General features: G+C 37.6%; 1 protein-coding gene across 9 annotated transcripts in view; it reads left to right on the top strand.

Moving 5' to 3' along the window:
- Positions 1-22,938, top strand: part of TRIM2 (tripartite motif containing 2) — a 241,770-nt gene that overhangs the window by 155,442 nt on the left and 63,390 nt on the right. The window contains exon 1 of one of the 9 annotated variants that reach the window (XM_074229116.1): positions 9,080-9,103. The exons of the other annotated variants lie outside the window; for them this stretch is intronic. The gene's annotated coding sequence lies outside the window, so the exon portion shown is untranslated. Of the gene's footprint in view, positions 1-9,079; positions 9,104-22,938 lie in introns of those variants that run through there. 9 annotated transcript variants of the gene reach the window in all.

Here is a 22,938-nt window from a genome sequence, read left to right as displayed (position 1 = left end):
GAGCTGACATAATCAGAGCAGTGCATTAAAAATAATACTTAAAACTAGTGTAGCTTGTTGAATTTTTGGCTTAGATCAGATGTGGAAAGCAGTGTAGGGGCAGGAAGCCTTCCAGACCTTATATTTCTTTCTCTTGAGAAAGACCTCCTCTGAGTTAAATAAGTGGTACAGTAGAAAGAATACTGAACCTGAAGTCAAGGGGCCTGACTTGACTAGCTATGTGACTTTGTGTAAGTTGTTTTCGTCTCTCCAATCCTCAATTTTCCCATCTGTAAAATGTGGGGCTTGATTTCTAAGGTCCTCTCCAGTTCTAGATCTAGGAACCTATCAAGAACCTTCTTGGACACAAGGACTGAGATTATGGATTCTATTACTGTCCTGTAGGATGATCTTGTGCTTTCTTGCTGATTCTCAACCCTCACCTTTGAATCAGAGTCATAGAGTTAGAACTGGAAAGGACTTAACAGATCATTTACTCCGATCCCATCATTTTATAGATGGGAGAAAACTCAAAGAGTTTAAGAGATATGAGATTGTAGGATCATAGATACAAAGTCAAAAAGGACCTTATAGAGGCAGTTTGATCTAGCCCAATCATTTTTTCCTGCAACTTATATGTTTTATTTTATACTTATGTAAAAATATTCAATTCCAAATTCTCTCCCCCCCCACCCATGGAGAAGGCAAGTAATATGATACCCACTATACATGTGAAGTCATGAAAAAGGATATTTCCATATTAACTATATTGAAAAAATGAGAAGATAAAGAAAAATTTTAAAATACACTTTAAATTTCACTCAGAATTCATAAGTTGCCTCTGGAGGTAGATAGGATTTTTTCATTATGTCTTGAATCATGGTATTTATCAGAATAACTAAGTCTTTCACAGTTGATCATACAATATTGCTTTTACTGTGTATAACATTCTCCTGCTTCTGTTCACTTTACTTTGCATTAATTCATGAGTCTTCCCAGATTGTTCTGAACCTTGCCATTTTTTTATATCACAGTAGTATTCAATCGTGATACTGTACCAACTTGTTCAGCCATTCCCCAGTTGGAGGCAGTCCCTCAATTTGTATTTCTTTGCCACAACAAAAAGTTGCTATAAATATTTGTTGGTACCTTTGGTTCCTTTTCCTTTTTCTTTGATCTCTCTGGGATACAGACTTAATAGTATTATTGCTGGATCAAAGGTATTCAGAATTGTATAGCCCTCCAGGCCTAATTCCAAATTGTTCTCCAGAATGTCAATTCAGTAATTTTCTAGATTAAGAAATTGAGGTCAGAGAGGTAAAATGACTTGGTTACCCAGAGAATATAAAGCAAAGTCAGCTAAGATTTGAACCTGACTCCAAATCCAGGGCTACTATACTGCCTTCCAAAGCAAGTTGGCACGGGTAGATTAGGAGAAGTAAATTGGAGCTGGCCCTAGCAGGAAATAATGAGAAGTTGGAAGTAGGCCAAGTTGAGATTGTCCCTCAATGTCATCCTGCTGAGTTTCCTTACAGTTATTAAAATGCACCATTCATTCCTTAGTTTTGTTAAATAAGAGTTTGAAACAAATATTATGGATCGATTTCTAGGAGTGAGAGTTTGGCAAAAATAGCTATTTTTCATTTAATTTTGGAGTCCTGATAAAATAGTTTGCTAAAGAGGGAAGGTTTCATGATCTGGAGGTTTATACTTCTTAGAATCCTAGAATGTCAGAATTGGAAAGAATCTGGAAAGAGATAAAACATCTTCTAGCACCCTCATTTTACTAATGGGGAAATGAAAAATTAGAGAAAGAAGATCACTTCCCAAGTCATAAGGACTATTTGGTCAATTCCTGGCCAAAGTTGTTTATCCAGTTCCCATTCTCTTCCCTACTTCCTTTTTTAGGTAGCCTGAAGAAAAATTAGCCCATTCTTTTGTCCTCAGATGACATTTAAAAGTAAAAGAGATAAAAGTATGTCTGGAACTAACATGTTACCTAGGAACCTACCAGAAAACCTAGTCTTTTATGCTGTGTTTCTTCTTCCTAGTGGGAGAAATCTTTAATATGGTAATTGCAACAGCCAGCATTGAAACTAGCCCATTATTTTTCCTTTCTTCAATGACCAGAATCTATTTTAGTTATCAGCTTGTAAACATGTTTTACTGGATTGCTGGGGTGGTTGTTTTTTAAATGAATACACAGCACTGTGAGTAAGAAGGAATTTTCTAACAATTAGAGTTGTTCAAAAATGGAATGAATTACTAGGGGAGGGGGGCATCTCTTTCCAGTGAACAAGAAAAATCTTAGAAGTGATAAAACCAGATCCCTGCCCTCACAGAAGTATCTATTAACTTACCACTTACATAGCACTTTAAAGTTTGAAAGGTAATTTAAGTATATTCTCATTTGAGACTCAGAGTAACTATCCCCATTTTGCATGTGACTTCTCCCAAAACCATGTTAGCCAGTTAGCATCTGAGAAAGGATTCAAACTTAGGTCTTCCTGACTCAAAGTTCAGTGCTCTATTCACTATGCCACAAAGTTGCTATAGTGACAATAGCACAATAGATTTTCCAGAGTACAGGCCTGCATATCCAGCTTATGTGTCAGCGATAGAAAAATGAGACCATTTTATTTTTTTGAACCAATCTCTATGGGTTGCAAATTGAATGTGTCACACTAAGGGCTTGTGCCTGTTGTGATACTCTTCCAAGCTATTTCTACTCCCAGAGCAGGATGGTACCAACCTCCTCCCAGGTTTCCCCCCCTTTCTTCCCCTATCTCTTGCCCACCAAGTTCTTCAGGTAGACTCTAGTTTCCTACCATGATTTACTTGCAATTCTTCATCCTACAACAAGGTAATTCATTATTGCAAATGATATTTACTGGAAGCCAGGGGAGGGGCAGGGTAGGAAGAACCCATAAACCTTAGGTCCATTTGTAAGCCACAGAATCATATAATATGATTAAGGGACCACAGAAGTTGTATAGTCCACCCCATACCTAAATAAGACTTCTCTTTCACATATAACATACAATTTGCAAATGCCCCTGAGAGGAATCTACTACTTCCTAAGAGTACCCTTTCCATTTTTGAATAACTAATTGTTGGAAAGTTTTTCCTTATATCAAACCTAAATCTATCGCTTAACAACTTTTATTTATTCTAATTCTACTTTTAGGGAGCCAAGAAGAACAAGTCTAATTCCCTCAAATTTGTTGTTTATTATTGAGTCATTTTTTTTTGGTTTTTTCAGACTCTTTGAGACCCCCACCTTTGGGGTTTTCTTTTCAAAGTAGTTTTCCATTTCCATTTCCTTCTCTAGCTCATTTTACATATGAGGAAACTGAGGCAAACAGGTTGTGATCCTGACTTGCCTAGGATCACAAAGTTGGTAAGTGTCTAAGGTCTTATTAGAATTCAGGTCCTCAGGGTGGCTAGGTGGCGTAGTGGATAAAGCACCAGCCTTGGAATCAGGAGTACCTGGGTTCAAATCCGGTCTCACATACTTAATAATTACCTAGATGTGTGGCCTTGGGCAAGCCACTTAACTCCATTTGCCTTGCAAAAAAAAATACTAAAAAAAAAAAAGAATTCAGGTCCTCCTGACTCCAGGACTAGTGCTCTATCCACTGTGCCACCTCAATACCCCCATTTTCATTATTTTAGTTGATTATTAAAGAATATTCTGCTTTTATCTCCTAAGGAAGGAAAATAGATATAAAAATGCCCCTTCTTTCATGTAGTAAGTTTGTGCCTTAGAGTTGTAAGGAGCAGTAGATAGAAGTTCGTAGCAGATAATAAAATGTTGGCTCGCGAAGAGGCTTGCAAGATTAGCTGTCCAAACTTCTTCTTTGGAGAAGTATCACAAGCAACAAAATAACATTTCAACCTCCCCACATGTACAAAAGTTACAGTACAATAGGAAGAACTTTCAGGCTACTTATCAAAGTAGAATGTTGTCCCAAGAGCTAAGTAATAACCAAGTATTAGTTTGTACCCATTTGTGGGTTTTGAGATTCCTGTGTCTTTTGTTTTAATTCTTTGCAGACTCTGTAGCAGTTGTTTTACTTGTAAATTGCCATTAGGGCATCTAGGTGGCACAGTATAGCCTTGGCGTCAGGAGGACTGGAGTTTGAATCCAGCCTCTTACTAGTTGTGTGACCTTGGGAAGTCACTTGACTTTGATTGACTCGCATCCAGGGCCATCTCCAGTCATCCTGATTCATATCTGGTCATTGGACCCAGATGGCTGAGGAGGAGAAAGTGAGATTGGTGACTTAGCACAGCACCCCCTCACTCAAATCCAGTTCAGGGGCAGCTAGGTGGTGCAGTTGATAGAGCACTGACCCCGGAGTCAGGAGTACCTGAGTTCAAATGTGGCCTCAGACACTTAATAATTGCCTAACTGTGTGGCCTTGAGCAAGTCACTTAACCCCAGTGCCTTAAATTAAAAAAAACAACAACATCCAATTCATGTGCTTGTCATGGCATCATCTCCCTGATGTCATGGTTTTCTTTGAAAATAAAGGACAAGGGATGGCTAGGTAGCATAGTGGATAAAGCACTGGCCCTGGAGTCAGGAGTACCTGAGTTCAAATCTGACTTAGACACTTAATAATTACCTAGCTATGTGGCCTTGGGCAAGCCACTTAACCCTGTTTGCCTTGCAAAAAACATAAAAAAAATAAAAATAAAAAAAATAAAGGAGAAACATTAAATTGACTTTTACATACATCTTCATGAAAGATATTGTTGTGGTTTGTCCTTTGTCCTTGAAGAGGGAAGTATTACAATGGAAAGAAGGTTGGATTTGGAGAATTGGCTGAAATTTGGACTAGAATTTAATAGTTGTGTGGCCTTCAGTGAATCAGTTCCCTTTCTGTAAACTGGGAATCATAAACCAACACAGTGAAGATTGAATGAAATAATTTGCATCACAGTATTTTGTAGATCTTGAACTACTTTAAAATATCAGCAATTATTTTTGGAATCTTAGGGATCAAACAGCATTAGAATTGGACTCAGAAAACCTAGGCTGGAATTCCAACTGCGGCATTTGTTACATGTGTGAGTCACATGTAAGTCACATGGCTTTTCTGGATTTCAAGTTCTTCCTGTGTAAAATGGAAGAGAGAAAACTGATGGATGAGATCTAAGATTTCTTCTTGAACTCCATCCCATGATCCCATGATCTGGTCTTCCTTATTTTATAGATCAAGTCTAGTCTGGGTGGAGCATGACCTTATTGAGATCCCTGGCTTGTCAGGGACAATGTATAAGTCTTGGGAATTGAGGAAGGAGGTGCCAAACTTCAGGGAGACACAGAAAGAAATTTCATGGCCTTAACAATTTCGTTAAGGGTCAGTTAGCTGTCCATGGCTTTGTTTTGTTGTATCTATATATGAATTTATGGGTGGGAGATACTTCCTCTAACAATGAAAATCATCAGCCTTCCTTGTCTCCTCATCCTATGTGATTCTTTTATGCATTTTCTCACAAGTCCTTCACAGAGATTGTATCCAGGTGTTGAAGAACATTTGGTTTTAGGAATACTAATGTACCATTCTCAGCACAAATATGCTGTCTACCCTTCTTACTATATCCCCAGCCTACTTCCTTTTCTAGCTTATAATGGTTTCCACTTATGTCTTTTTACTTCATTTCTCATGTTAATTAAGTCTTTTACTCACCTACTCTGAGTTAGAAGGCCTACATGGTGACCTAGTTCAACCCATTCTTAAATGTATCCCCTCTAATGGTCCATTCACCAGTGCTTGAAGGCCTCCAGTGAAAGAAAAACTACACTTTCCAGTGATGACCTCTTCACCTTTGTGGCACAGTGAATAAAGCATTAGATCTGTAGTAAGATCTGAGTTCAATCGGGTCTAACACATTTACTGGCTTTGTGGCCCCCTGTGTGCCTCAGTTTCTTCATCTGAAAAAAAAATGAGCTGGAGAAGAAAATAGCCAACCACTCCAGTATCTTTGCCAAAAATATCCTAACTGGGATCACAAAGAGTCAGACATGACTTAAAAACAACTGAACAATAACATAGCTCTAATTTAAGAATTTTTTTCCTTGATGTCAAGCCTATACATGTCTCTTTAAGGCCATTGTTTCTAGTTCTGCCCTTTGGGCAAAATAAGCAAAATAGGCTTCTAGGGCTTGAAAACAACTACCTTGTTCCCCATTTACTCCCAAGTTTTCTTTTCTCCAGGCTAACCAGTTCTTTCAACTGATAAGAAAATGGTATGAAGATGAGGCTCTTGAACATTGTGGTTACTGATATCTGGGTAGTCTTCAATCTTGTGAATGTTCTTCTTAAAATGTGATATTCTAAACTGAGCCCAATACTCTAGATGTGACCTGATCAGAGTGGAATACTACAGGGCTATAATCTCCCTAATCCATTTCTTAATTTCTTAAAGCAACCTAAAATTGCATTAGCTTTAAACATTTTTTTAAATTTCTCTATACTTCCTCACTGCAATTACAGAAGCAACTAGAGAGAGCACTGGGCCGGGAATCAGGAAAACCTGTATTCAAATCTAGGCTCAAGTAATTTCTAGTTCTATGACTACTGGACAAATCACTTAACTTCTGACTGCCTGACTGTTCAATTATAAAATGGAGGATACAATAGGACCTACCTCACAGGATTGTTGTGAGGATCAAAGATAATATTTATAAGTATAATATTTTTACTTTGTACAAACTAATACAAAATTCCACTGTAGTATTTTGGTTGGCACACAATAGGCATGCCCCCCACTGGTAAAAAGACCTAGCTAGCCAACCTACCTTTCCACTCTAATTTCAAATGATTCTATACCCTTCTCACCCTGACTTTAGGAATCATGTTCTAATCAAATGGAACTATTCTCAATCTGATTCTATTCTTTGCCTTCTCTCATGCTATCTCCCATGTCTGGACTTTACCTCCCCAACTCCTTCAAATCTCCTTATGAAGTTTCCCCCTTCTTTTTTTTAAATGCCCAAATCAAGTGTGACCCTGTCTTTTGCCCATAACTAAAATAGTTCTCTTCCTTCCACTTTCACTTTACTTGGATTTTCTTTTTACCCATCTCTTGGTCTTACTTGTATTATAGATATTTGTATATGTGGCCTCTACCTCCCCACCTTGGATCTGTTAAATTTCTTAATGTGGCTCTCATTGTGACATCATTCTTCAATGACTGATTCGGTGTCTTCATTATACATAGTAAATACTTCATAAATATTTGTTGTAATGGCCGTGCTTTTTTGGTGGAGGAAAGCATGAGAGAAGTCAACTTTGAACTCCTGGAGTGAACAGTACTTCCACTAAAGCAAATTGGCCATTTCATCTGTAACCCTGAGCCTCAGAGGACCACATGAGGGTATTTTGTAGGACATTGGCAGGACTCCCTACCCACCTTTCTTCATGTTTTTATTTTTTCCTATTCTCTAGTTCTTTAAATGTTCAAGCTCAGAAATGACTGGAAAAGTTTGCTGGAATGCTTTGTAAGGGATAGTTGCCAGGCATTATGTGGTAATCTGTGCCAGCTGGTTTATTATATAAGTGGAAAAGGCACTAAGAAAGATGGTGGGCAGGGAGAACAGGGATGGAGAAAGAGGAGGGGATAGACAGAATTTTTACATAACAGAAACATCTGTCACCTCTTTGTCCTCCCTAGGACATACTATTCCTAGAGGACCTTGAGAGGGAGAGGGATGCCTAGAAATGCTGAGGACCTGCTGTTGTTGCCCAGTCATCACCCTATAGTACCTATCCTGAGTCAGAGGGGATTATCTTGTGTGTGCATCATGGGACTGATGTTTTCTATGAAGGGGAATTGGGACTTACCCACCAACCTGATTCTTCTCTATTTTCCCTAATTTAATTCACTGGTCCCAGTAAACCTGCTTTCCAATTAGTCATTTTTACTGGAAAGACAGCCCAGAGAAAAGGAAAAGAGAGCCTTATCCTTGAGCTGGGTCGTAGGAGCCCATTCTAAACAAGGGTGCCTCAAGTGAACATTCACTGGGTAGATTCCTCCAGAGTGCTGCTGAACTCCAGTCCCTCTGGAGGCGAAGCCTGTCACCATGGTTACTGCTAACTCTGCTGGGAAAGAGTCACTACAATGGTTTGCATAAAGATCTGCCTGTGACCCTGGGCGGGGATGGTGAGAGGCCAGCTGAAGGATGAGGAAAATGAAGGGAAGAAGGAATCCTCTGGGACCAGCCCTATGCTTCCTGGGAATCATTTCAAAAACCAAAATGACAATGGCTAAGACCTTTAAGGTCCTTTCAGCTAAAACATCTGCAAACAATCAGAGAAAAAGGTCACCTTGGTAATATTGATCTTTGCTTACATTATATTTCAGGCCTTTCTCCTTTCTGCCTATGTACAATCTACCCATTCTTCAAGGCCAAGCTGGTCACCTGTTCCCCAGGCCTCTAATTTCTCCATCCTCCATGGATGGAAATCTCTATTAATTCCTAAAAGTACATTTCCCCTCTTTCCCTCGCTTCCTTCTTCCTCCCTCAGTCCATCCTTTCTCTTATCTGTCTGCCTCTATATCTGACTTTTCCACACACAAACTAGCATTAATTAGATTTTAGTGTTTAGTTAGCTTCTATTCATATTATATTATGCTATTCCTATCAAAGCATGATAGAAACTAGAAGGAACATTAAGCATCTTCTAGTACAATTTCACTGATCTTCCAGATAGAGAAGATCCATGTGCTGCCTATTCTGAGGCCTAAAGAGGGGAAATGATTAAGTGGTGGAGTGAAAACTAGGTATTACTTAAACCATTCTTGATTTGCCAAGTATAACCTACCTCATATTTTTAAAGGGTTCCAGAAAAAAAAAAGACAAATGAGAGAAAATGACACTTATAGGGAGTATAATGACTTCCTTTGTTAGAATGATTTAAGTGGGAAATCTAATCTAATAGAAAGATTTCACAATATTATGGTTGAGTTTGTTTATTATATTTTGATTTTAGGATCATTGATTTAGACTAGAATAGATCTTAGAGATGTTCTAGTGTAACTCTTTCTTTTTCCTAGATGGAGCAACGTTCCCAAGGCCATACAAGTAGTGAATGGGACCCACAATCTACAGGTAGAGCAGCATTTAAACCTAGATATTCTGACTCCAAATCCAGACCAAAATGATGGTAGGACATGACATTGGCTAATAGATTGTAAGTTCTTTGAAGGAAAAAGTTATATTTTCCACCTCTTCTGTATAAGGTATAGAGCCCAGGACAATGCTACACCTATTGTCACATTCACCAAATACTTTTCACTTTTTATAAAAAAAACAAATTTTAGGAAGCAGAAGGGAAATAATGTAGAATTGAGATAGCATGGAGTTTAATGAAACAAATGGCTGTTTGCCCAAAATCTGTTTCCTCTTCCCCTTACTCCTCTACCTCAAGGCTGCCAGGACTTCACATCTGTCCAGTGCAGATTGGGGAGGTCTGCTGTAGTCAAGACCAGTCACCAGAGGAAACAAACAATTTACCACAGGCCACAGAACACAGAATCTCTGCTTCCCAGATGCAGTTGTTTCTACTGATTAATTAAATCAGTACATAGTTTAGTTGAGTTCATTTCTGAAGAAACAAAAATGCTTTGTAATTATCTGGGTAGATGAGAGAATAGACCTTGGAAGTTGAGAAGTTGTCATTCTGTTATGTTCTAGATAAGTCAAACTTTTGCCAGGTACTCTGAATTATTCAGACCTAGAGTACATATGAAGCTTATGTCATCCTTCCACAGGCCTAGAGGTTCAGTTGGACCTTGGACTTTCCCCAACCACCAAAAAAAAAAAAAAAGAATGGCCTCAAACTTGGGGGAAGTCCATACCAGAGCTCCTGCTAAAAAGAGATCCTATTGGGATCTCCACTATACCATTCTGAAATGAAAGTGAGGAAATTGGCTTCAGGAAAAGGATTTTTGTTTTGGTCAAAAATACTTTTTGATTTCCTGCAGCTATTTCATTGTGTATTTTTAGGTTCTTTAGGCAGGAGCAAGTTGCTTCTGTCCTTGGATTTTTCTTATCCTTCTATCTAAGCCATGATTCTTCTTGGTCCTCTTTTTCCTCTTTCCCTGCCTCCCTCCACGCAATTGGCTTCTACTTCTTTCTCTGAGTTTGATTACCAAAAAATCAGTTGAATGGATGGAAATTCAGAATATAAAAGGAAGAACTTGGGGAGAGGCTAAGAAGAGAATGAACTTCCCTGACATCCTTCTCCTAAGAAGGTTACCCTTGCCATGGGATCAGAACATAAAATCAGATTATTTGGGGATGGTTGCAGTCTACCTCTCATACGTAGCAATATTCACTTTGGGAAATTCCCCTTAATATCATAAATTTACAAAATTACACAAGAGTGGTCTGAGCTGAGGCTTTTTTTCCTCTCATATTTCAGATAGATATTGATCCAGCTTAAAGAAATTAAAAGGTTCCAGGAAAAAAAAAGACAAATTAGAGAAAAATGACATGATAAGGGATATCATTTATAGTCCTTTAAACTTACCTTTAAAATATTTATATTACTTTCTAACAGCAGATTAATTTAAGGAAAAAGAAGAGTATCTATATATAAAGGTTTTCAGTTGTTCCCAACTCTTCATGATTCTATTTGGGTTTTTCTTGGCAAAGATAGTGAAATGGTTTGCCATTTCCTCCTCCAGCTTATTTTACAGAGAAGGAAAGTGAAGCAAACAAGGTTAAGTGACTTCCCCAGGGTTATATAGTTATTAAATGTCTGAAGTCAGATTTGATCTCATGAAGAGTCTTCCTAGTGCTCTATTCACTACACCACCTTGTTGCTTGATATAGAAAGTATAGGACCTAGATGTGGTTATATATTCAAAAATAATTTTATGGTAAATCACTGTTCAAAAAACTTTACTTCTCAATAAAAGATGATGGTTTTCAAATTTATATTCATCAAGAATTCATGCAGAGGCCATTTCCTTCTATTGGGAGTTCCTGTTGAAGATTGGATTGACTAAAATGATAACTAACGATTTTCCAACTCTCCAATTCCGTGATTCCATAATCCTGTGTGTAATCCCTCTCCCATGCAGATTGTCACTCTACCTCCACCTCACTGGGTTGGTTTCTAGAGCTGAGGTGGCTCCAAATATTCCATAACTAGTATTGAACCTTTCTAAACTTAACTGAGCTGCCCCCAGACATCAATATCCAAATTACAGTATTATACCTGTGTTACCAAATCTGGGCAAGTTGCTTAATCCATCTAAGCCTATTTCCTCTCCTATAAAATGGGTATAATAATAGGAGCTAACTACCCAGAGTTATCATCAAACATAATAATGTATTTGTAAAGTCTTTGTAAGCCTTAAGGTACTATAGAAATATGAACAAGGCCCGGAGGAAGAGAAAGGCAGAGGACCAGAGCTGAGCAGTCAAATAGGGAGCCTGGGGTCCTTAGAGAAGTGAAGAAAAACAGGGACTGTTGCTATTAGTGGATGAAGAGTTAGAGTGTGAGGTTTTAAGAACATGAAGAACAGTTCTTGAAAGAAGCAAGATTGGTTTTGAAGTCTAGTTCCAGTTCTGGCTCTAGGTGACCCTGAGCAAATTACTGGATCTCTCTGAGTTTGTCTCTTCTCATAAAATGAGAGTTTTGGACTAGATGATTTGCAAGGTTTCTTCTAGCTCTCACCTCTGATAATAATGGCTAGCATTTAAATATTGCTTTAAGATCTGCCAAGAGTTTTACATGGATTATTAACTCATTTGATCCTCACAACATCCAAATCCTTCTATGAGGTAGGTGTTATTATTATTATTATTATTCCCATTTTACACACAAAGAAACAGGCATAGAATGTTTAAGTTATTTTCCCAGCATCACCAAGCCAGTGAGTATCTGAACCCAGTTCTTCCTGATGCTACGTCCTATATTATTTTAGTGGCTATCATGGTCTGATTGGTTGGGGAAGAGAATGAAGAGAAAGGGAGATTAAGGGAGAGGGGGTGCTGAAGGGGAAGAGGAGACAGAGACTCACAGTCAGAGGAAGGAGAGTTTAAGGGAGTCTTGGAAACAATCAGGAAAAAAGGGAGTGAAGGAATGAAAATGGGGACTAGGGCAAATGACAAGGGGCAAAGGGAAGAGGTACTTGGTTACCTCAAGGTATGGGATATTCCTTAGTATCCTATGTACTTTGTTGGGCATTTATAAATCAGGAGCTGCCTCTAATTCTTGCACTCCAGATTTTCCTGTGTCATCTCTTCTTTCTCCAATTCAATATTCATCCCTCTTTCAAAAATAATTTCATAGTAAATGGAAATAATCTGATCATGCCCCTTTCCTCCCTCCCCCCCCCAAAAAAACCCCATTAATGGCTTCCTGTTACCTTTGAAATGTCTGGCTTTCAAGGCCCTCTACAATCTGACTCCAACCTACCATGCCAATCTTATTTCAGTGAATTTACCATTGTGCAGCCAGCCACACCAGATAGTTAGTTCATGATCCTAGATTTCATTGTTTTTCTCCCACCTCCATACTCACCAGTTTCATAATGTCCTTCCTTCTTCCACCTTTGGCATGCCACTTCTCCATGAAGTCTTCTAGCTATCCCCAGGTAAAAATAATCCTTCACTCTTTGAATTCTCTCAAGACTAATTATTATTATTATTATTATTATTATTATTATTATTATTATTATTATCTGTGTATCATCTTCCTACTAGATTGCAAGCTGATTGAGAGCTAAAATTCTAGGGATTTGCTCCTTTTTGCATCCCCAGCAACTAGCGCAGTACCTTGCACATATGAAAGCTATTGAATAAATGTTTGTTGAGTTGAGCTGTATTAATTACTTTAGATGAGTACAAAATCAGCTAGATTTCATTGTAAGTGAATCATTTTCCAAGTACTGAATAGCACCTGTGTTATCAGGATTGATGTCCTGTAGGGAAATCAGAAAACAGAATATTTAAACTGTATCTCTTGTTTCTCATTCTGTAACTCCATGTTGTTACTTTAAGAGAGTGGTTGTCTCTTAAGTGATTAGCCGGGTTATGATTCTTTGAGTAGCAAGGATTATCCAAAGGAGGGGTACCTGCTATTAGTATCATTAATATAATTTTATTTGGAATATCATGTGCCCATCTCTGGGTAATAATATTAAATGACGTTTGGAAGATGTTGTAACATAGTGAGTAGAGAGGTGACCTCAGTCAGGTAGACCTACTCTTGATCCATACATATGTGTAACCCTGGGAAAATCACTTAAAATCTCAGTGCCCATCCCACCCCCCTCCTCTCCATAAGATATGAAGGTGGAGAACGTTAGTCTCTTCCCCAGAAAACATCTAATAACAATGAAATTATTTGCCCTGCCTCACCCCCCCCAATTTTACAAAGTTGACCTTTATATTTTGTTTTGAGGTTTAAAAGCATCATTAGCATATCAGCCTATTTACTCCTCATTTACCCTGTGAGGTAAATGCCATAATTATCCTTACTTTAAGATACAGAAAGTAAGGCATGGGTAGCACAGTTAATAAGCCTGAGGTAGGATTTGAATCCAGGCCCTACTGATTCCAAGTCCTGGGTAGTATGGATCACATAGTATGGATCAAGAGTAGGTCTACCTGACTGAGGTCACCTCTCTACTCACTATGTTACAACATCTTCCAAACGTCATTTAATATTATTACCCAGAGATGGGCACATGATATTCCAAATAAAATTATATTAATGATACTAATAGCAGGTACCCCTCCTTTGGATAATCCTTGCTACTCAAAGAATCATAACCCGGCTAATCACTTAAGGTCGCCTCTTTGTGGCTGTGCTGAGAAACCCAAGTTTAGGGTGGTTGTAGTTGTTTTTACTTTCAGATTTTATCAGAAGTTTCAGTATCCGCCTTTTTCCTCCTAACTAGAGCCTGTGCGTATGTGGGTCCGCCCGCGTTCTTACACATGCGCCCTGGCCTCTTTTATATGAAAATCCCCCATTTAAATAGCGAAGTAAGCTTTGTGTTCTTAGCGTCCCACCTAGAGTCTGTGGCTTTGCATCCCTTTCCCTTTCCCTTTCCCTTAGATGGATTCAATCTTCCATCCTCGGAAAGAGGCGATGCTGTCCCTAGCTGCGCTGCCCTGGGAGAGGTGTCCACTAGTTGCTGTCCCCTCCTCATCTTCACTGTTCCAACAACCCGGTGGCCAAAGTCAGGGGCCCAGTCCTCCGGTTCCCCCTAACTCCCCCTCCCGCAGGCAAGCATTAAAACAGCTGATTGCTGACTCAGAAGGGGTGGAGGAGAAGGAGGGAGGGAGAAAACCCCCAGCGAATCTCATTGCAGCTCTCTGCTGCATCCCTATCCCACAATGCCTTGCCCTCTTTGCTGCAGTCTTTTCAATACAAGCTGAGTGAGAAAAAGATGTACTCAATAAAGATTGATTGGTCTGAATCCTGAAGGGGTCTCCCACTTGTTAATGCCCCAGAAAAAAAAAAATTCATGACGACTTCAGTGGGGCTTCTCTTGTTTCCTCCATTTTTCTTTTCATCTGTCCTCTTCATGGATTGGAGCATCACTACATGTAAAGTCCAAGCTAGGCTCTGTCGCTAAGTATGGCTGTGCTGCATGGTAGGGCATTTTAAGCAGTGCTTCCAAACTTGAGACATTAGCAGGAATATGCTTTGTTCCTTTGGATTATTGCGGAGCTAACTGCAGCCACAGCCCTTGGGAGGACTTAATACTTTACTTCGTTGATTAATCTATTTATCTACAGAGATGGGTAGGTCTTAAATATTCAGATTTGCTCAATATTATGCCAGGTGGATATCTGATCTCTCCTCCTGTTCTATTCTGGCTCTTTTTTTCCCCTCTCTCTCTCTCATGGTGATGCTGCATGCTCAGTAACTATAGGAAAGAGAGAGAGAGAGAGAGAGAGAGAGAGAGAGAGAGAGAGAGAGAGACTTACTCTAATGCTTAAACAAAGGCACCAGATTAACAAGAGAGGGGAGAAAAGTCGTGCAAGATTGTGCTTATCAAGCCTCTAATGTGAGTTCCTAGAATTTTATTATTGTTATTCTTTATTATGTGTGTATGTTTTTAATCTTAATTTGTTTTGAGCTGCTGGGAGGGATCCTTTTATTTTTCGGTTTGGGGGCATAAAGAAAGGGATGAAACCTTTCATCTACTGAATTCCACCCTGCTTTTCCAAGGGTGAAAGGGAATATTTAAAGTAACCCATCCCCCACCCCCACCTCCTTTCTTAAGAGAACCCCTGGCCTCAGTTCCACTGCTCTCCATTACCGATAGAAACCCATTCATTCATATAATGCATGACTTGACCCCCTTGGATCCTAAATGTCATAGATAAGGAGCAAAAGAATATGCTGCAGATCACTGGGGTTTGGGGGTTTTTTTCCCCTTCATGATTCCTTCAGCCATGAAGTAGTGCCTCACATCTGGGTGGAGTTCTGTGGCAGCATTGCATGGGGAAAGAGTCTCTGGGCTTGGCATTGCATCCTGAAACATCAGACTGTATTTCTTACATTATTGGAAGTCTGGAGTTTTTATTCTTTTTGCATGTGAATTTTAATTATTGGAATTGGAGAAGTTTGGAAGGAGAAGGGCAAAGACTAATGATTGTGATTGTTCTTTAAATGAAGAAAATGCAATAAGTATGTTCTAGACCTAGAAGGTGCAGGAAAGATTCCTATTTCTTAAAGAAGAAAGAAAGGAAACAGGGGGGAACTATTTTGGTGCTCAGGATTTAAGTGACAGGTGGAAGCTCAAGTCAGGGTATTTTTAAAATTCTTCATTAACCTTTGGTTTCATTGCATAGATCAGGTTTCTGCAATTCTATTGCTCATGAATAAATTGTATCACTTTTTTAAAACAAAATCCTAAAGAGAATGTGTAAGAGCATCCAGATAAGCCCAAATTAAATTTTGTTTTTTTTTCATGACATAAAGCAACTTGTGACTACCTACTAGATTTAAATTCCCCAAATCTGAACCTCCCCCCCATGACTTTCATTAATTTCAGGACAGATTCTTTGAGAGTTCTGTTCCTAACCAACTGTGATGTTAAATAATGCATGCCCCTCCCTAGCACACAATGAGAAGTTTGTGTATATGGTATGAGAGAGCAGCTTTCTTTCCCAATGAAATGAAAGGCCAAAGGTTTCTGTCCAGTTTTCTCCTAGAAAGATACAAATAACTATTTAGTTTGGAGATTGAACACTCAGTTTAAATCACACTAAAGATTTTTCTTCCTTATAAAAAATTGCAAAGAAATGGGTTTTCAGTCAGTGATTGAGTTTGTACAGATCTGCATATTTTTAAGATGGTCTGTGCCTTTTCAGAAATAAGAGCAAAACCTATAACACCTATTAAGATTTAACTTACACAGTGGCAGAAACCTGTTGGATTTTGTTGTCCAACAGATAAAAATAAAAATATCCAATTTTGGTAATTTTGAGAAAAAATATCCTTCACTTTCATTCCTTTAGTTTTTTTCCTCCAAAACTAATGCCTAACCCTTAAAACTACCATGTTTAACCATGAAACATATCATATCAATTTGACTTGTATCTCTAAAATTTGTTGAAGATACTTTTGCTTAAAATGATTAATTTGAAGAACTATTTTCCTTAAAAAGAAATATCAGGTTAAATTAATTTTTCTGTATTTTTAGCAAATTGCAAACAAATGACCATTAATGTTTTATGTTTTTTAGCACTGATGTTGAATCCTGTTTTCTGATCTAAGTGGTTTTGTACTCATAGAGCAGTTTCAATCTGCCTTGGGGGAAAAAAAAGATGTCTGCCATTCGACTATCTGAATTTGACTACATTTGACTTAGAATTTGAATTTTTCTTACTAGAATTTGGATTTGGTTAGACCAGAAATTGAGTAGCAGATGCGTCTAGATTGAGAATTAGAACTGCCTTGTCATTGAAGGAACTCTTCATGCTTTCTTTATGTCCAGTAAAAAGAAATCATCTTCCTCCTTATTTTAACATCTTCCATTCTGTTCTCTCTTCCTTTTCCTCTACTTTCCTTCTATTAAACACATTTTTTACTTTCCTCAAAAATCCATTATTTTAATAGCACAAATCTAATTACTTTCCAAACAGATTTCAAATAGTTAAGAGAAAATATTTTCTCCATGGCAGAGATACTATTGAGGCTTTGTGCTTGTGCAATTCCAAATCAAGAATGGTAATCCCCTTTTGCTACAGACAATAAGGGTCTAGTGATAAGCAATCTGGTTTGCTGTGACCCTTTCTGCCTTTTGAAGTCCCATGATGCCCTGTTTCTCTGTGTCCTTCCCAATCACCTTAGGATAGCAAGGGGAGAAGTGGCAACGTGATTGATAAGGGGGCAGAAGACCCTACATGTCTTTATTGCCCCATACTACCAGACTGCATTTAAACTGATCTGATTAAGTAACAATTGCCCATCATAGAGGTCTAGACTTAGGTAGGGGAAAGAAGCTGAAGGTTAATGTAATAATTCACTTCAGAAATCTGAAGGTTATTGTGACTCTGACCAATACAGAAGTCTTCCAGTATTCAAAGAAAAAGACATATGTAACTGAAAGAAAAGTATGAGTTTGGGGATAAGAGAGAACTTCTTCTTTATAGTAGCAAATCTATTAGGGAAATTCTGAGATCTCTGTCTCTGAAAACAGAATAGCTCTTCAGAGTTTGCAAAGCAATTTTCTAGCATTTAATACTGTATTTAATAAATGCTTATTGATTGATTACAACAAAGCAATAAGAAAGTAGATCATACATCAATCTCGTTCCACTCCATTTCATAAGAGGAAATAAAAGTTCAGGGAATTAGGTGACTTTCTCATAGTCATCCAGCTTCTAAACAGCAGAATGGAGATAGATTGATGCTAGATTCTGTAGGGTCCCTTCCATCTCTAAGTATCATAGCCGATGTTCCTCTTTCTACTATACTTCTACACCAGTGGAGATTTTTGGATGGCTTGTGTATAAACTTTCCTGTAAGAGGGCATTGGATTGGACAACCTACTGACCTATTTTCCAGTTTCAGTATGCTATAATTTCCTATATTTTATGTATAGGACCATATGATATGGACAGATGTAATATCTGACCCAATAATTTACAAAGTAGCCCACCTGAAATAAGTTTTATTTAACTGAGGTCAGTAGAAATGGTCCATTTTGGTTTTTTTCTCTTTTATTTTTTCCCTTTCTTTCTTACTTTCAACCCTCATTCATAGTGGAAATTAATTACCTGTAAGTGATAATATACATCCATACATCTTCTCCTTAATGATAACTCCTTGTTTTGCAATCATACTTGTTTAATCCTATGCCGTGACTGATTAGGCCAACTGTCCCAAACACTCACACACCACTTGAATTTTAAAATTCTTGATTCAGCATATTCCCTGCTTTTGTCATTAACCCAATAATAACAGTTCATGCCATACATGATTGCTATGGAGATATAAATCTGAAATGGCAGCAGAGAAGGAAAAAGTAGCAATCTAGCAATACCAGAAATATGAAATTATAAAAACCAAATTCAATAGCCTAGGGCTTCTAACCCAGGAGTCATGTGAAATATGTTGATTTCCCAAAGGAATCCAAATCTTGGAAAACATGTATTTAAGAGTTTGTTCTCATTTTCTCCATTCCTACTAGAGCCTTCTTCATTGCTTCACCTCAATCCCACAGAACTGTGGGTGCAGTCAGGAGTGGTGGAATGGGTCAGGAAGAATGCCAGACATGTTATGTGATAAAAAATGGTTAGGAAGATTTTGTGTTTTTCCCAAGGTTATGTTTAGTGCATAATTTCTCCATGAGGATTTCTGTTTAGAATTGAAGATTTAAAAAAAAAAAGAAAAGAGTTTCTGCTTTTTTAATTTAGTGCCTTTTTTTTCCATTTAAAGACTAATATTTTCTTTTTTAAAAAATCTTATTCCATTTAGGGATATGTTTAAATGTTTTTATTTTGAAATTATATTTAATTGTACTTATTAGCATTGGTGTTCAACATCAGACTAATGTTGAACATTTAGTTTTAAGTTCCATGAAGATAATAAGGCCTTACCTGAATTATATCTGCAGATTCACAAGTGCATGACTTGTCCTTGCACAACTCATACGAGTACTTTTGAGTAGTGATAGCAATCAATGAATGAATGAACAAACAAATGAATGAATGAATGATGTTAAATGGAGAAGCAGGTAAATGCTTGTTGTCAAAGAAAAATCAAATTACAGAATTTGGTACAGCAACCCACTGTACAGTAGAATTGTAGCAAAGTCTCTCCTTTCCCTTCCCACCATGGCAGATTCCTTTCCCCAATTTCACATGAGTACATTAAGCAGCTCTCTCCAGCGTATTGCAATCTGGCCATTAGGGAGGTATACTGTAATAGTGCTACATTTGTTTTCCATTGACAATGAACATTAATCTATCTTCTACATGTGATATATGATCTTAACCTCCCATAATTGGTATCCTAGACAGTCTAATCGAGTATCAGCCTGATGCTAAATATTTACAGTAGTATTTCTCTCCTTTTGGAGGGTATAGGTGTGGGAAGCACTGTTTCATAGATCCTTCTGATCTCCAAATCTTGATTTCCCTTCCTACAAACCTTATACTGGTCCCACCAATGGCAAATTTCCAATGAGAATATAACAAAGACAAAGCTTGTCACACCCATGCTTTAATTTGTCTTCTCCAACAATTGCAGTTTTGCTCCTTCTGTATCTCTAGCAGAGTAGTGTTTCTATCATTCCTTTTTATTATCCCAATAATCTCTTATTTTTTGCTGACAATGTGAAAGGAAAGAGAATCTGAGATTTCAAAATCCTAGAGAGTAAGGAGACCAGTCCAGCGTAACATACATAATGCCTTTTTTAAAAATTCATTGAATCCTGAAAATAGTGGTAGTGTCCAACCCTTGACTCATCTAATGTTAGGGCTGGAAGGGAATTTAGATATCATTTCATCTGACCTCTCATGTTACAGATGAGGAACTGGGACCCAGACAGGTGAACTGATTTGCTCCAAGTCACACAGCTAGTTTATGTCAGACCTAGGACTGAAAAATGTAGGTCATCTTATCCCAGCACAGTGAATCCCTACTACAGCCACATTGTTTTGGTTTTGCTTAATTCTTTTGCTTAATTTAATGCCAAGTGACATTTTTACTTTGAAAAGAAGGGGTCTCTCGTACTATCTTCTATTACTTCTTTTTTTGGAAATTAAACTCATTTGAAAAATAGTGAAGGACAGGAAGACCAGAGAGAGAAGCAAATGTCCCTGTTTTCAAAAAGAAGAAAAAGGAAGATTCTGCAAATTGTGTTTTAGTGAACTTGACTTTGGTTTCCAACAGAATTCTAGGAAGCATTAAAAAGCATAGTATGTTGGGAAGATATATGTGAAATATTGCCCAGTAAAGTAAATAGGGAAATAACCAGGAAAACAATGGACACATTTAATACAGCAATGCAAAGGGGGGAGGGAGTCTGCAGAAAGACAGAGAAACAGAGAGATAGAGATAAGAGATGAGAGATGAGAAAGTAGAGAATGAACATGTTATGAAAATATGACGATCAGATTTGGAGAAAAGGAAAATGAGTAAATGTATCTCCGTCCTTTTGTTGAAGAGGTGGGAAATGGTCTATGATTGTAGAGTGTTAATGCATGCTGTCAGATATGGATGTTGTGTTAGTTCATTTTACTGAACTTGGCAAAACCATCTTTGTTACAAGGGAAGATTGACTGACTAGGAGGGAATTTATACAGAAATTAAAGTGAAATTAAAAACAAAAAATAAAGAAACTTTTAAAGAAATAGTTTATAAGCTTTTAAAAAGAAAAGTGATGTTCATTAATGAGTTTATTAAAACAAGTCCTACAACCTTAGAATTATGGAATGTTGAGAGCTAAATGAGACCTGAGAGATATAGTCTAATCCAATTTTTTTTTATAAATGAGGAAACTGAGGTCCAAATTGAGGTTACTTTTCCATAGATAAAGACAGTTAAAAAGTTGCAGAATAAAGACCTGAATCAGGTCCTCAGACTCCAAATCCCATTCTCTTTCAATGACACAATGATTGATGTCAATCCATTTGTCCCTGTTTGACAGGCTTATGAAATCAGAGGAATGTTGTTCCTGGATTTCACAAAAGATACAGGTTTTAATAATAGCACAATTAAATGGATTTGGAACTGCTTAAATGATTGAGCAAATCCAAATAGAGATGAATGGAGTGGTTATTCACCTGGAAATAATTCTTGGATAAAGAGCTACATTTCTCTTACACTTTGTCACAAATGATGACTTGGGCAAAGGTGTAGATTTAATACTTTTTGTATTTTGAGGAGGGATGCATAAATGATAGCAACCAGGTTTGAAAAAATCTTAATAAGAAGAAACTTTGAACCAAATTCAATAAGTTGAAATTTAATATGGTCAAATGCAAAGCGATATACTTTTTCAAAATACTAATTGTATATATTATGAATAGGGGAAACAACAAACAGCTCATGTGAGTATTCATAACTTGCACAACTATTATGAGTAAAAGTATAATCTGATAGCCCCCCCCCAAAAAAGCTTAAAGTAATGCTATGCTATATTATGAGAATCCTGTGTCAATAACAAGGAAGACCTTGTCTGAAGGACATTGATAATGTTGAGTTTGTTCAGAGAAGAATAATGATATCTTAGAGGATACTAAATGCACACTAAATGACCATATATTTGTGGGTTGGACCAGATGTGGAAAGTGAGGATTTGGTGAATAGATGTGAATTTAAAGAGAGATCTCTAACAGAGGTTCCATTCAATCATTGTACTTTAATCAGACTTCATCTATGGTCTGGTATTCACACTTTAGGAAGAGCACTGAAAACTTGCAAAACTAAAGAACTGTGAGGAAATGTGAAACCATTTCATATAGGGTCAATTGAAGGAATTGTGGTTGCTTAACTTGGGGAAATGAAGACTTAGAGACATCATAGCTGCCACTAACTGTTTGAACGGTTATCTTCCAGAAGAGGGATTAGACTTCTGTTTATCTCCATAGGTCAGAACTACTAGCCTTTGGACATTTCTGAGGCAGACTTCAATTGAACAAACATTTATTACGTACAAGGCATTATTATTGATAGACATTAGCGACAAAAATAAAAAATAAAACAGTCTCTGCCCTCTCAAAGATTAGTATTTTACATGATGAATAGCTATATATCATCATGGAAAGAATAATGGTGCAAAAATGTGGGGGTTGCATAAGGAAAAACATGTTGAATTTAAAAAGATCCAAAAAATAAAAATTCTTTGGATTTAATAATTTCTGTATCTTAATAACCATATCTTTTCCTTAAGCATCAACACTAATTGAACTCTCAGGCCATCCTATCTACTTTATTTTGGAGTGAATTCAATAAAATCTAAGGATTGAGATTTTAAAGCCAGAAGGGGAACCTCAGGATAGGATAGCCTATTTTATCCTCTCATTTTTCCAGATGAGGAAACTGAGGTTCAAGGAGGTTGAGTGAATTGTCTAAAGTCACAGAAGTAGTAATAATCTGAAGTGAGTTTTGAACCTGGGCTTCTAACTCTAGAGTTCATTTTCTTTTATTTGAAATCAGCAGAATGCTGTAAGTCTAGATTGTGCTCATTGTATCTTCTTAGCAGTGAGTCTGATCCACATGAAATGCCTAATAAATGTGTATTGACCATTAGCTCGTTTCCCCACCTTTCTGCTTTCTCTTCACCTTAGGGGTTGAGATTACCCAAGTCATTGTGCGGAAACGGATAAGATTTCAGGGGTAGTGGAATGGCACAGCATAATGTACAATGCAACCTGATGTCCACTGTAAGAACTTAGCTTAAGGCTTTGATCCCTGTTTAAAATGCAAATTGCAATACAAGAAGTAACACTTCAAATTC

This window comes from Macrotis lagotis, chromosome 3, assembly GCF_037893015.1.
Source record: "Macrotis lagotis isolate mMagLag1 chromosome 3, bilby.v1.9.chrom.fasta, whole genome shotgun sequence".
Lineage (NCBI taxonomy): Eukaryota > Metazoa > Chordata > Mammalia > Peramelemorphia > Peramelidae > Macrotis > Macrotis lagotis.
This window is presented reverse-complemented; position numbering and strand designations above follow the sequence as displayed.